At 46.1% G+C, this 13,363-nt stretch overlaps 1 pseudogene; it reads right to left on the bottom strand.

The window, feature by feature from the left end:
• The window catches only part of LOC136663852 (zinc finger protein 850-like), a 35,186-nt pseudogene continuing 21,823 nt past the window's right edge, over nt 1–13,363 (bottom strand).

Here is a 13,363-nt window from a genome sequence, read left to right as displayed (position 1 = left end):
TGATCAAAGCTCTCTCTAGGCGTAGCTGGAAGTTTGTATATGACTCCTCTGGCTTCCTTTCTGCATGGTGAAACTTCTGCCTTGCCATTTGCTCATTTATGGCCAGGTTCTCCTTGACTAAGGACTTAAACAGTTTGTAATTGTGCCTTTGTTCTTTAGGCAGTCCCGCTAGTATGTGTGCTAGCTCTGTACCTACACATTGTGGGCACAGTATCCTTAACCACAAAGTTTTAGGCACTTCCTCATCTTCACATGTCTGTTCAAACATAGCCAGGTAGGACATTGCATCCCCATCACAGACATACCTTGGAAACATGTGTATGTCCCATTGCTCTGTGAGACGCAGCCTTTGTCTTCTCCGGTCCTCCATTTGCATCTCTATAAGGCATTGTTGCATGGCAAGAAGTTGAGTCCAGTCTCCTGCTGTGGGCATTGCTGCTCCTGGGAAAGTTCCAGTAGCATTCCCTTCCCCCTCTACTTGTGCTGGTGGTGGAGCAGTTGGTGCAGGAGTGGGTGAAGGAGGTTTCTGCACGCCCAGCCACTCACCCTTTTGTCTTTTTGCAACAGTCTCTTGCCATAAGCCTTTGTCTGGCAACTTCCAAGAATCTTTTCCTCCTTCTGCATCACTTTCATCAGTCCATTCCAACTCTTGTTGAAATTTTAGAGCGGACCTGCTGGCAGCTGTACTTGGCATGTTGTACCTCTGCTGATTGAACCTCTTTCTCATATCAATACCCTCCCCTGGACGTTTCTTCACTCACTCACACATTTCACACTCACACATTTCACTCACTCCTGTTCAACAGCATCTCCAGAGTTCTTGCTAACTTCCTCGTAATTACGCCGGCTATCCCCACAGCGTCATGTCGGTAGTTTCGCAAAACCCTTTAAGTATAGGAGGATTTTGCCTAGCAAACTATGCCTTTGTCGTGATGCAACAACCCTGTGCCTGTTGTGTCAGAACAGGGACTCCACATTGCGCAGGATGGATCAGGACCACTTCAGGAACTCGGCAAATGTGATGCTAACCCTCCCTCCTTCCTCTCAGCCGTCCCTCCCTTGTGTGACTATGCACAAAACTTCCTTCCATGATACTAGCACCTGTACGTTTCCCCCCCTGTGTGAGACCTCTGATGGACTGTTAGGGCACTGCTCTGACAGAAGCTCTTTCCACACTCCAGACAGGCAAAGGGTTTCTCCTCTGTGTGGCTTCTCTGGTGAATTACAAGGGTGCTGCTGCGACTGAAGCTCTTTCCACACTCCTGGCAGGTAAAGGGCTTCTCCCCTGTGTGAGTTCTCTGATGGTTTGCAAGGGTGCTGCTCTGACTGAAACACTTCAAACAATCTTGGCATGTATAAGGTCTCTCTCCTACATGGGTTCTGCAATGGAATCTAAGGCTGTTGCTGCGGCTGAAGTTCTTTCCACACTACTGGCACGTATACGGTTTCTCCCATGTGGGTTCTCTGATGGCGGCTGAGCTGGCTACTGCAGCTGAAGCTATTGCCACACTCTTGGCATGCATAGGGTTTCTCCCCTGTGTGGGTTCTGTGATGGCGGCTGAGCTGGCTACTGCAGCTGAAGCTATTGCCACACTCCTGGCACGTATACGGTTTCTCCCCTGTGTGGGTTCTCTGATGAGTTATCAGGCTGCTGCTGCTGCTTAAGCGCTTTCCACATTCCAGGCATGTATAGGGTTTCTCCCCTGTGTGGGTTCTCTGATGAGTTATTAGGCTGCTGCTGCTGCTTAAGCGCTTTCCACATTCCAGGCATATATAGGGTTTCTCCCCTATGTGGGTTCTCTGATGAGTTATCAGGTTGCTGCTGCTGCTTAAGCTCTTTCCACATTCCAGGCACGTATAGGGTTTCTCCCCCGTGTGGGTTCTCTGATGGGTCATAAGGGCACCACTCTGACGGTAGCTCTTTCCACACTCTTGGCAGGTATAGGGTTTCTCCCCTGTGTGGATTCTCTGATGGCGTGCTAGTTGACTGCTGGAGTTGAAGCTGTTTCCACACTCCTGGCAAGCATACGGTTTCTCCCCCGTGTGGGTTCTCTGATGGACTGCTAGTTGACTGCTGCAGCTGAAGCTGTTGCCACACTCCTGGCATGTATAGGGTTTCTCCCCTGTGTGGGTTCTCTGATGGACTGTGAGGTTGCTGCTGCTGTTGAAGCTCTTTCCACACTCCTGGCATGCATAGGGTTTCTCCCCTCTGTGGGTTCTCTGATGAGTTCGAAGGGTACCACTCTGACGGTAGCTCTTTCCACACTCCTGGCACTCATATGGTTTTTCACCTGTGTGGGTTCTCCAATGGCGGGTTAATTGGCTGCTGCACGTGAAGCTCTTTCCACACTCCTGACATGGATATGGTTTCTCTCCTGCGTGGTTTCTCTGATGGCTTGTGAGGCTGCTGTGATTGATGCTGTTTCCAAACACAGAGCAGACATAGTCCTTCTTCCCTATGAGAATGCCTTGCTTAGAGGAACGGGTGTTCTGAGTGTTCCTTCCAAAATGTTTCCAAGCTGATGCTGCTGAAATAAGGAGGCAAATATAGTAAGAGACCAAGGCCTAAATCGTAAACAACTTTCCTGCACTGACATAGCAGTGCCAATGGGGCATGTGCTGCATCCTGCAGTTGGGGGGGGGCAGTCTCAGAGGCCTCCTCAAAGTAAGGAAATGTTTGTTCCCTTACCTTGGATCTGCATTGCCCTGACCTTGAGGCTGGAAAGTCGGTTAGGATTGCGCCCCAAGGGACAAAACTCCATTAGCCATTTGTTTTTCTCCGATCAGAATTGGGACCCAGCAAAGCCATAACAACTGCTAACATGTTAAATAATATTATGTTACACAATATTATGTTTTGTTTCTTTAGAGGCAGTGAAGAAATTTCAAAAGAATATAAAAACTACAATTGGAGAGCAAGAATAAATACTAGGAAATCAACAAAGAAAGGGAGAATGCCACTAAAGAGTTTTTGGGATTTAGGAAAGACAAGTTCAAGCTTTTGGAGAAGTTGTCTTCTACTGAGTGGGGCATTTTCCAGCAAATGTCACAGCTGAAAAACCAGCCACAGTTATATCTAGACTAGGGATGCCACATGGACTCCCAGGAGTGCACCCAGGTTCAAAGCATGAACATAAGAACGTAAGAATAGCCCTAATGGATCAGGCCATACACCCAACTAGCCCAGTTTCCTATATCCCACAGTGGCCCACCATGGCCAGACTTGGCACCAGTTCCTTCAGAGGGAGTGAAACCCCAGTTAGAAAAGGATGAACCTCTCTTTTCCTCCAGAACAAAAGATCCTCTGCTCTGTGTCAGTTGGCAACTGTTTCCACCTGGGCATCTACCAATAAAGGACCTTCCTTACCTACAACAGTGACATTCTCATAATTGTCCATCATGACTGCCTCATGCAGACACCGTTGGTGGTGATCCAGCAGAGCCCACTCCGCACTGCTGAAATACACAGCGACCTCCGCAAATGAAATGAGGCTCTGGAAGGAAAAGGAGATTCCCCATTAAAAGACTAGCCTAGGTAATAATAAATTTTTTTTTAAAGAAAAGACTAGCCCAGGTTGAGTCTGCAGTCCTGCAAGTGAGGAACATCTGTATGTTTCCTGCAGGATACCATGTGGGAAGGAGCTGGGGGATGCTGACAATGTCCTTTGTGTTTCAGTCCAAGAGGAAATGTCCCTGTGAGACAGAAGAGAGGCCAAAGCTGCCCTTGCTCATGTTCCTTACCTGGCCTGGATGAGTGGCAGCCATTTCTGCTCCTGCACAAAGAAGTGGCCTGGTTTGCACTGGGTCCATTTCTATACTGTCTGTCATGGAGAGAAAGGAGAAGCACACTGCAAGGTTTGCAATACAGTATAATACAGTATACAGCAGTGTTTCTCAAACTGTGGGTCAGGACCCACTAGGTGGGTCGCGAGCCAATTTCAGGTGGATCCCCATTTATTTCAATATTTTATTTTTAATATATTAGACTTGATGTTGCCATGGTGTGTGAGTGCATTTGAGGAAATGTGATGCGTCTGTACTTTGAACAGACGTACATATACTATGCTTGATGCTGCCCATGTGACTGCATTTGGAGAACTGTTACAGATCTGTACTTTTAGCAGACTACTCTGTATATGCTTTTTAACAATGATAGTTAATGGGACTTAATCCTGGGTAAGTGTGGGTAGGATTACAGCCTAGGATTGTTAAAAGTTTTCCTGCTTGATGATGTCACTTCTGGTCATGACATCACTTCCAGTGGGTCCTGACAGATTCTCATTCTAACAAGTGGGTCCCAGTGCTAAACGTGTGAGAACCACTGGTATACAGGCTTCTTACTGGACGTCCTTTTGTGCTGTCTTTTCCACTAGTCATGGTGGTGGCTGCAAAGAAGACCGGAAGGATCCAGTGGGGAATGGTTGGTTGGTTGGCAACCGTCAGTCTCGAAAGACTATGGCATAAGCCTACAGCACCTGGTATTCCCAGGCGGTCTCCCATCCAAGTACTAACCAGGCCTGACTCTGCTTAGCTTCCGGGATCAGATGAGATCAGGCATGTGCAGGGTAACAGTGAGGAATAGTGCTATGGCTTCCAGGCAGGAGGCAGAGGCAGCCTTGACTGGGGGGGGGGGAACAGTGGGAGGGGACCTTCGCCTGCAACACTGGGGCTCTGAGCAACCACCCTGACAGTTGTCTGACAAAAGCTGGTGACTGAACAGGGCAGGGGAGCAGCTGGCAAGCAACTCAGGGTGGGATGAAACAACAGGATCTCCCACATTGGCCAGAGGAGGGTCTTCCCCAGGTGTCCAGGGCTGCCAGTGCAGCAGCAGCCCTTGCAGGTGTCAGGGTAGAGCCCAGCAAGCCCTTCCTTCCCCAGGCATCTCTTAGCATGTGCAGAGCCAGAGCCCCTTCTCTCCCCGTCTGCAATGCACGCCCTCCAGATTCCCTTCTCCAGTCTCACTCACCTGCTTGCAGTCTCTCCCTCTCTCTGGGTCTTGGGCTTCCCTTCTTCTTCCATCCATCCATCCCCTCTCCTGAAGCTTCCTCCTTGCCTGGTCTCTGTCACATGATTCAGCAGGTGCTGCTGGGAAATGTAGTCCATAGAGTCTGCAGTCCATTATATTTTTGCCATTCACCTGCTCTCTCTCACTCTCTCTGACACACACACACACACACACACACACACAATCTGTTGTCTTCAGGCCACAGGTTACAAAGAAGTCTTTCTTTCTTTCTTTCTTTCTTTCTTTCTTTCTCCTGCTAGCAAGGGCATGTTTGCTAACCCTCTACAGGTTTTTTTTCTAGCGACATTTCAGCTCACAACAAAGTCCACACTACACATTTCTTATTGCAAGAAGCCATTGATTAATCCTGATGTCATTCTGCCCCGTCTTTCCCTTAACGTAATCCTGTGACAGCAGTGGTTCCTAAACTTTTAAGCATCAGGACACACCTTAAAAAAAGTTTCACTTTACTGGTTGCTGAAGCCTCTGTGGCTATAATAGTGATTGGACAGCAGGTTGTTTAAACCCTTGATGCACGTAGCCTAAACTACCCCGTCAGCTTTGCAAACCACCAAAAATTGGGTCGTGACCCACTGGTGGGCCGTGGACCCAGAGTTTGGGAACTACTGTGTTAGAGGTTTCTAGGAGCAGCCCAAGAAGGTTTGCCCTAATGCCTGCAAATTTGCACCCCAGCACCCCTCCCAAAAATATATGTGTGCTCCATCACCACTGCTTTTGCTGCCGCTACCAACTCAGCTCTTTGGCAGATTAGACAAGCTACTGTGACAAGGTTTGAAGCTGGTTGTTCTGAAGCTGTGGTCGGGCAGATCAGGACTCCAGCCTGCCCTCTACCACTCTGTCCTGCTCACACATCTTCACACAGGCATCCAACTAATCCCATCTGATTTAACAAGCAAAACCCCAACATGATTCATAACATGGGTAGGTGGGTGGGTGGGTGTTCCTGAAGCCAACCTACTCCCAGAGGGCTCTGACTGAAGAGGCAGGGTCCTCTGTTCTGTGCTCTAAGGCAGTGGATCCCAAACTTTTTCGACTGGCAGTTCCCTTGTCCTACTGGGCCATTGGCTGCAGCTCCCTATTAAGGCACCAATTCTATACATTGTATAGGGCAGTAGTTCTCAAACTTTGCACTGAGATCCACTTTTTAGAATGACAATCTGTCAGGATGCACTGGAAGTGATGTCACTAACCTGGTAGTGATATCATGGCCAGATGTGACATAAGCAGAAAAATTATTAACATCCCCATACAACAAAATTAGATCAAGTCAGTAAGCCAGTAAGTAAAAGGTTTACAATAAGTTTAAAAATTTATTTAAAATAAAGAACTCTCCTAACCCTGCCAAGCAGTTTAAAAAAAATGCATAGGAGGGGTTGCCAAGGGGTAGATGTATGTCTTCTCCATCCCCCCCCCCCCAACATACTGCAGTGCAAGAAGAGGAACCAGTCAGGCCAGTTTGGACCAGAGGTGGCTGTGTGTGGGAGTAGGATACCCTGGCAACTCATAGTTTCCTCCAGTTTGGTACCTGGCATGAAGTTCTTCACGCGTGCCATGAATTGGCTGCCACTGGGTGGGGGGTATACCAGTTTCTGCACATTTAGTATGCCAGTGAAACTGTCTATTGTGTAAGCATTTACACTATAGCCTGGAATGCCACTTCCAAAATAAGCTGAGAAATCACAATGTGGAATGCTTTGACCTTTTGTGAGCCCCCAGTAATCGAATGGGATTTATGATTTAGGTAGACCTGTCTTAAGTCAGAAATTCTGGTCTTCCCCCCTCCCCCCAGAAAAGTTGATAGCCTGCAATGGGTACTGGATCATGGAATTGGGGGGAGTTTTGTGACCTTCTATATCACACCCAGTTAGTTCAACAGACCCTGTGGTTCCTGTTGCTCTGCCTCTTTCAGAAGCTGGTAATTCAGGCTCCTTTCTCCAGAAAACTACTGTACAGGCAGCTGCCGCTTAACAACCTTCCGCTTAACAACAGACTGCATATGACAGTGGTCAAAGCACAACAAAGAGGCTCTTAATGAGGCAGTCAGGACTCCCATGGCCTCCAGCAGAGTGTCTGTTTACACAACAAAGAGGCCCTTAATTGCAAAGAAGAGGCCATCTATCTCCAGTAGCCTGTACAACCAGCTAGTTTCTGGCAGGGAGTGTCTGTTTACACAACAATGGTGATAGATTGGACTGAATGTTCACTTAATGGCCTAATCACATAACAACGGGGATCGGAGAACATATCCCCATCGTTAAGTGGTGCACACCTGTATTTCTAGCCTGAACAGGCTTCAGGACATATTTGGGGTCTCATGTTATCACTCCCAACCAGTCTGTTCTTACAGGTGAGTGAGCCTTGATGTCTGTGATGCCTGCTGCCAGTCATTCTAAGCTATGCTTTGTTAAAAACAGGTTGTGGCTGAGAAATTAAGACAATTTCAGGGTCTCTAACATGCGTCTGGCTAGTGGCAGACATACAGCAAGTCAAGAAACCTATTATGCCCCCAGATGAATGCCTTTCTCTTGAAAATTGCAGGAGACTTTCCAGTTGAGAAGAATACAAACAAAGCATATATTCTCCAGGAGATAAAAACAGGCCATTAATTTCACAAATTTTACTTTAAAAAAAACAAAACAAAAACATCAGAAACAAATACTTCATATACATTTCAATTGAACACTGGAAAAGTAGCAGGAACTTTTCAGACACTAATTCTTGATTGCAAAGCAAGGGACTCCCCACCCACCATGTTAATTTGGTTACACTGCAGTGTATTCCCTTATATGCTCAGCAAGACTTGACCAAGCACAAAATATCCTCCACAACTGTGACATGTATAAGGTCTCTACTCTGTGTGAGTTCTCTAATGGGTAGAAAGGCATCAGCATCAGCAACTGAAGCACTTTCTACGTTCCCAGCATGTCTCTCTCCTATGTGGCTTCTCTGGTGTGTGATAAATTCATTTGTACTGTAGCTTTTTCTACACTCATGACATGTAGAAGATATTTCCCTTGTGTGGGTTCTCCCTCATGGGTTGTGAGGTATTCTCTGAGAGTGAAGCTCTTTGCACGTTCATGACATGAGTAAGGTTTGACCCTTGTGTGGTTTCTCTTGTGGCACATAAGCATGTATAGGTTTCTCCCCTGTGTGAGCTCTCTTGTGGCAGTGCTCTTCGCCCTCTGGGTCCCAACCCCTATGGGTTTGTAAAGTCACACTTGGGGAGGGGGGCACGGCAACCTTTTAAAGCCTGTGCAAGAGAGAACTTGAATCCAATACAAAATTGTACTGCCTTATCAAAACTGAATTATGCAGCCTCTTCTTCTTGTCTTGCCCCACAGCTCTTATGGCCCTGCTCACAGGGTTGTTGTGAAGACACAAGAGATAGGGGAAAACAGAGCAGGTGGGGTGTGGATCGGGTCCCAGGAGAGTGGCAGGATCGGTGGTGGGTCTTCAATCTCATGTTTTATTCACTCATTTATTTGTTGGGATCATGGAACAAAAAAGGTTGAAGACCACTGGGATATAAGATGGCTATTCTGAATAAGGCCTTTTCCACAATCCTGCAATGTATAGGGTTTCTCCCCTGTGTGGGTTCTCTGATGGCATATTAGATTACGACTAGAAACAAAGCTTTTTCCACACTTTTCACAAATATAGGGTCTGTCCCCTGTGTGGGTTCTCTTATGGGATGTAAGATGGCTACTCTGAATGAAGCTTTTCCCACAATCCTGACATGTATAGGGTTTCTCCCCTGTGTGGGTTCTCTGATGTTTCATAAGGCTACCACTGTGACTGAAGCTCTTCCCGCACTCCTGGCATATAAAGGGTTTCTCCCCTGTGTGGGTTCTTTGATGATACATAAGGCTAGTACTGCGAATAAAGCTCTTTCCACATCCCTGGCATGTATAGGGTTTCTCCCCTGTGTGGGTTCTCTGATGAACTTTAAAGTGACTACTTGAAGTGTAGCTCTGTCCACACTCTTGGCATGTATAGGGTTTCTCTCCTGTATGGGTTCTTTGATGGACTTTAAAGTGACTACTAGAATCAAAGCTCTTCCCACATTCCTGGCATGTATAGGGATTCTCCCCAGTGTGATTTCTCAGATGATTCAAAAGGCTATTGCTGTAAATAAAGCTCTTTCCACACCTCTGGCATGTATAGGGTTTCTCCCCTGTGTGGGTTCTTTGATGGACTTTAAAATGACTACTTGAAGTGAAGCTTCTTCCACATTCCTGGCATGTATACGGTTTCTCCCCCGTATGGGTTCTTTGGTGTGTCATAAGGTTGTCTCTGCGAATGAAGCTTTTCCCACACTCCTGGCATGTATAGGGTTTCTCCCCTGTGTGGGTTCTCTGATGTTTCGTAAGGCTACCGCTGTGACTAAAGGTCTTCCCGCACTCCTGGCACGTATAGGGTTTTTCCCCTGTGTGAGTCCTTTGATGGTTCATAAGGCTGGTGCTTCGAATAAAACTTTTTCCACAACTCTGGCATGTATAGTCTCGCTCCCCTGTGTGGCTTCTTTGATGGATCATGAGATGGCTGCTGTGAAGGAAGCTTTTTCCACACTCCAGGCATGTATAGGGTTTTTCCCCTGTGTGGGTTCTCTGGTGGTATGTTAGATATCTTTTGCAACTGAAGCTTTTGCCACATTCCTGGCATGTGTACGGCTTCTCTCCTGTGTGGGTTCTTTGATGAGTTGCGAGGTCACCACTCCCACTGTAGCTCTTTCCACACTCCAGGCATGTATAGGGTTTCTCCCCTGTGTGGGTTCTCTGGTGGGATCTTAGATATCTTCTGCAGCTGAAGCCTTTTCCACATTCCTGACATGTATATGGCTTCTCCCCTGTGTGGGTTCTTTCATGAATTATAAGGTCACCATTTCCACTGAAGCTCTTTCCACACTCCTGACACATAAAGGGATTTTCTCCTGCGCATGTTCCTTGCTGTGAAGACTGAGGTAGCTGCCTCTTTCTTCCAACCTGCTTCCAAAGTGATTCTGCTGAAATGAGGTGAAAATATAAAAATACATCAAAGGAAGAAAAAGCATATAGTTGGCAAATTGGTGGGCATTTTTTTTATTTCTGACCAGATCAGGGGCCCAGAAATCCACAGCACCCTGTAACTGCAGTGGATACATTACTAATCTGCTATATTTTCACTAGGAAAAAACCTCCACCCTGTCTGAATTAAATCATTTTTGCCCAACGTTGCATATACGCAACAGGAATCAAATGTGTACACCTGTTCACAAAAAATGGGTTCATTCTAAGCTTCTGAGCCCACATCCAGCCTATACTTGTCCCCCCCAGGCATCAGAATGGAACACACAGCATTGCAGGAGCTGTGGGGCAAGGATGCCAGGTTTGGGTCATGCACCTGATCAAAACCAGGGTGTATAGGCAAAAACAGGGGTTCTGACGCTAACCCTGACGATTAGGCCCTTGCTTGAAGGAGGAAAGCAGGGCAAGAGAGCTGGAGCAGCTTCTTGTGTTGCTCTTGGGGAGAGGAGAGGGGAGGGAGACTGGCTGAAAAAGAAAGGGGGAGTGGAGTGATTATTGATCTTAGTTGCCAACTGGTATGGTGGTTCTTGTATGGTAGCAGGACTGGGGGTGATTTCATATGGCACCAACAAGTTTAATGTATCACAAACCTTCAGCAGGTTGGAGAGTGAAAAAGAAGAACAGGAAGCTCTTATACATTTTCCCCCATAGATGATACTGGTGAGGTGACATAAGGAAGGAACCTTTTTTTTTATGGCCCTTGAAGGCCGCTGCCTTTGACTCTACACCTAACTGAGGTTGTGGTGGCTCATTCCAGATGTCCAGCAGGACTCAGGAAGTAGCTTTAGTCACAAGGTTAAACCTGTAGTACAGTAGCTTGAAGAGAACTTTGGAGCAGGTGAAGCTCCATTTGATTTTTGGCCCAGAGTTCTATTTAAGCCAGTTTAATGGGCAGGTGTTGACTACTTTGATATTAAAAATATGACTTTCCTACCCTATGGATCTGAGACCTGATGCCAAAAGGCCTGATGAAAACATGCTCCCTGGGTCATGCTCTCCCTGCATGCCCCCAGCAATCTGTATATGTGGTCACATGAGTATATTGAGCACGCATTACAAAAAAGAGTAATAGAGTCTAGCAGGCATCAGTCTCATGCAGTAGATGCCACAGCTGGAAAAGGGTGGCAACAACACACCCGTCTCAAGGACAGGCAGCAGACTGAACCCGGTCAGCCAAACCTTCTCCAGGACTTGGTCTATACCATAGACAGGACTGCATCCAAAAGTGAGATGCCTACAGAGAAGATTTAATCTTGGGTTTTCCTCAGACAACACTAGACCTGAATAATTGAGAATCATCTCTGGAAGAGACTTCTCACGGCTCTCCAAAAACTACAATTCCCAGGATCCTATATGTAGACATGGGTGAAAATGGTTTTATTTTTTCCCCAGATTTTGGTGTTTTCCAAAAATTAAAAGTGTAGAAAGCAGAGTTATGTGTTTTTATTCAAAATTTACATTTATAATCAATTGTAAATCATTTTAATCAGGTGCGATAGCTGTAATATGGGCAGAACAGGGACCATGGAAGCCAGGGGTGTCCAACTCATTTCATACAGAGGGCCAAAGTTAGCATTCATGGCACCTAATTAAAGCCAGGTGTGACATCATTAAGCAGAAAGTGATATCATTAAGCAGATGATGACCGTACTGTATTTTTCGCTCCATAAGACGCACTTCCCCCCCCCCCCCCAAAAGTGGGGAGGGAAGTGTGTGCATCTTATGGAGCGAATACTGCAAAGCTGCAGGCATTCTCAGGGCAGCAGAGCCTCCTTGGCAGGTGCTTCTGCCCCTGACCAGGGTCCTGCCTGCGCTCAATGGTAATGCAAATGCAATGGTAATGCAAATGCAAATTGTAATGCAAATGCAGGCGCTCAATGGTAATGCAAATGTTCAACGCTTAGTGACAATGCACTTGCAGAATAATACTACAGTACCTCATTCTACCAGTGCAAGGATGATAAAGCAGAAAAGGCTAGCATATAAAATTCCTTTTAAACTAGAGGTAGTAAAATATGCTAAGGAGCATGGAAACAGAGCAGCGGAGAGACATATTTTATTACACTATTTGGTTCAGAATATTTTTTTTCCTGTTTTCCTCCTCTAAAAACTAGGTGCGTCTTATGGTCAGGTGCGTCTTATAGAGCGAAAAATACGGTACTTTGTTCTCACTTCGGAACTCATTAGCTGCAAGTGACAGAAGAGAAAATGTGTAAATCTGGTTCATATTTTCAAGATAAGAGAGAGCTCAATTATCAAGCTACGAAAGCCCAATTATAACGGGGGCTGGATAAATAAATGGCTTTCAGGGGCCACATGTCTGACACCCTGATGTAAGGTTTGCTTGATGTAGTTGCACAACTACATCACGGTCAGATTTGCTCTTAAGATAACACAGAAAAAGCCCATGTGGTTAAATGAACCAAATGCTTCCAGACACCAAGGCTATCAAGGGAGCAGGTTGTGTGTGTGTGGTTTACTACAGCCAAAGGGCACACAACCCAGCTTGTTGTTTTCAACTGCTCTAAAAAGCCTTCAATAAGGGGAATCAAATGATTGAAACCCACAATCCTGCTTGCTTGTCCAAACTGCTTCAAAAAGAATTGAATGATCAACACAACATAAACATAACAGCATTTGCCATCTTCAAACCCTGTGCAAAAGGCAGCATTTATTTTCTTTATCTCTGGAACAGAGAGAACCTAGACGCATATACATAGACTCTGAGCCCAATCCTATGCATGTCTACTCAGAAGTAAGTATTATAGTCCATGGGGCTTACTCCCAGGAAAGTGTGGATACGATTGTAGCCGCAGTTGCTGCAGGGGGCGATTGCATGGACATTGAATTGGAGTTCTCTGCTGTCCACTTCAGCAACATCACAGTCACCCCCTGTAGCGACTGAGTCAAATCAAATCTTTATTGCAGTCACAGACCAGCATAAAAATCAATACCAATGCATAAGAACATAGGAAGAGCCCCGCTGGATCAAGCCAAAGGCCCATCTAGTCCAGCTTCCTGCATCTCACAGTGACCCACCAGAGCACGTCCAGCATAAACAATATAAAAACGAAATACATTGAATACTACAGTTGGCAACCCAAATTAAGATAAAACTAGGAGTAGAAATAAAATCTCCCACCATCCTACCCATATTTTAATGCTACAAAATTCACTTTAAAAGAATTACTCTAAGTTAAAATATGGGGACCATCATAACAGATCATAGAATGCAATATTTTTCAAGATAGAGCATCCTAATCCAAATTGAGAA

This window comes from Tiliqua scincoides, chromosome 13, assembly GCF_035046505.1.
Source record: "Tiliqua scincoides isolate rTilSci1 chromosome 13, rTilSci1.hap2, whole genome shotgun sequence".
Lineage (NCBI taxonomy): Eukaryota > Metazoa > Chordata > Lepidosauria > Squamata > Scincidae > Tiliqua > Tiliqua scincoides.
This window is presented reverse-complemented; position numbering and strand designations above follow the sequence as displayed.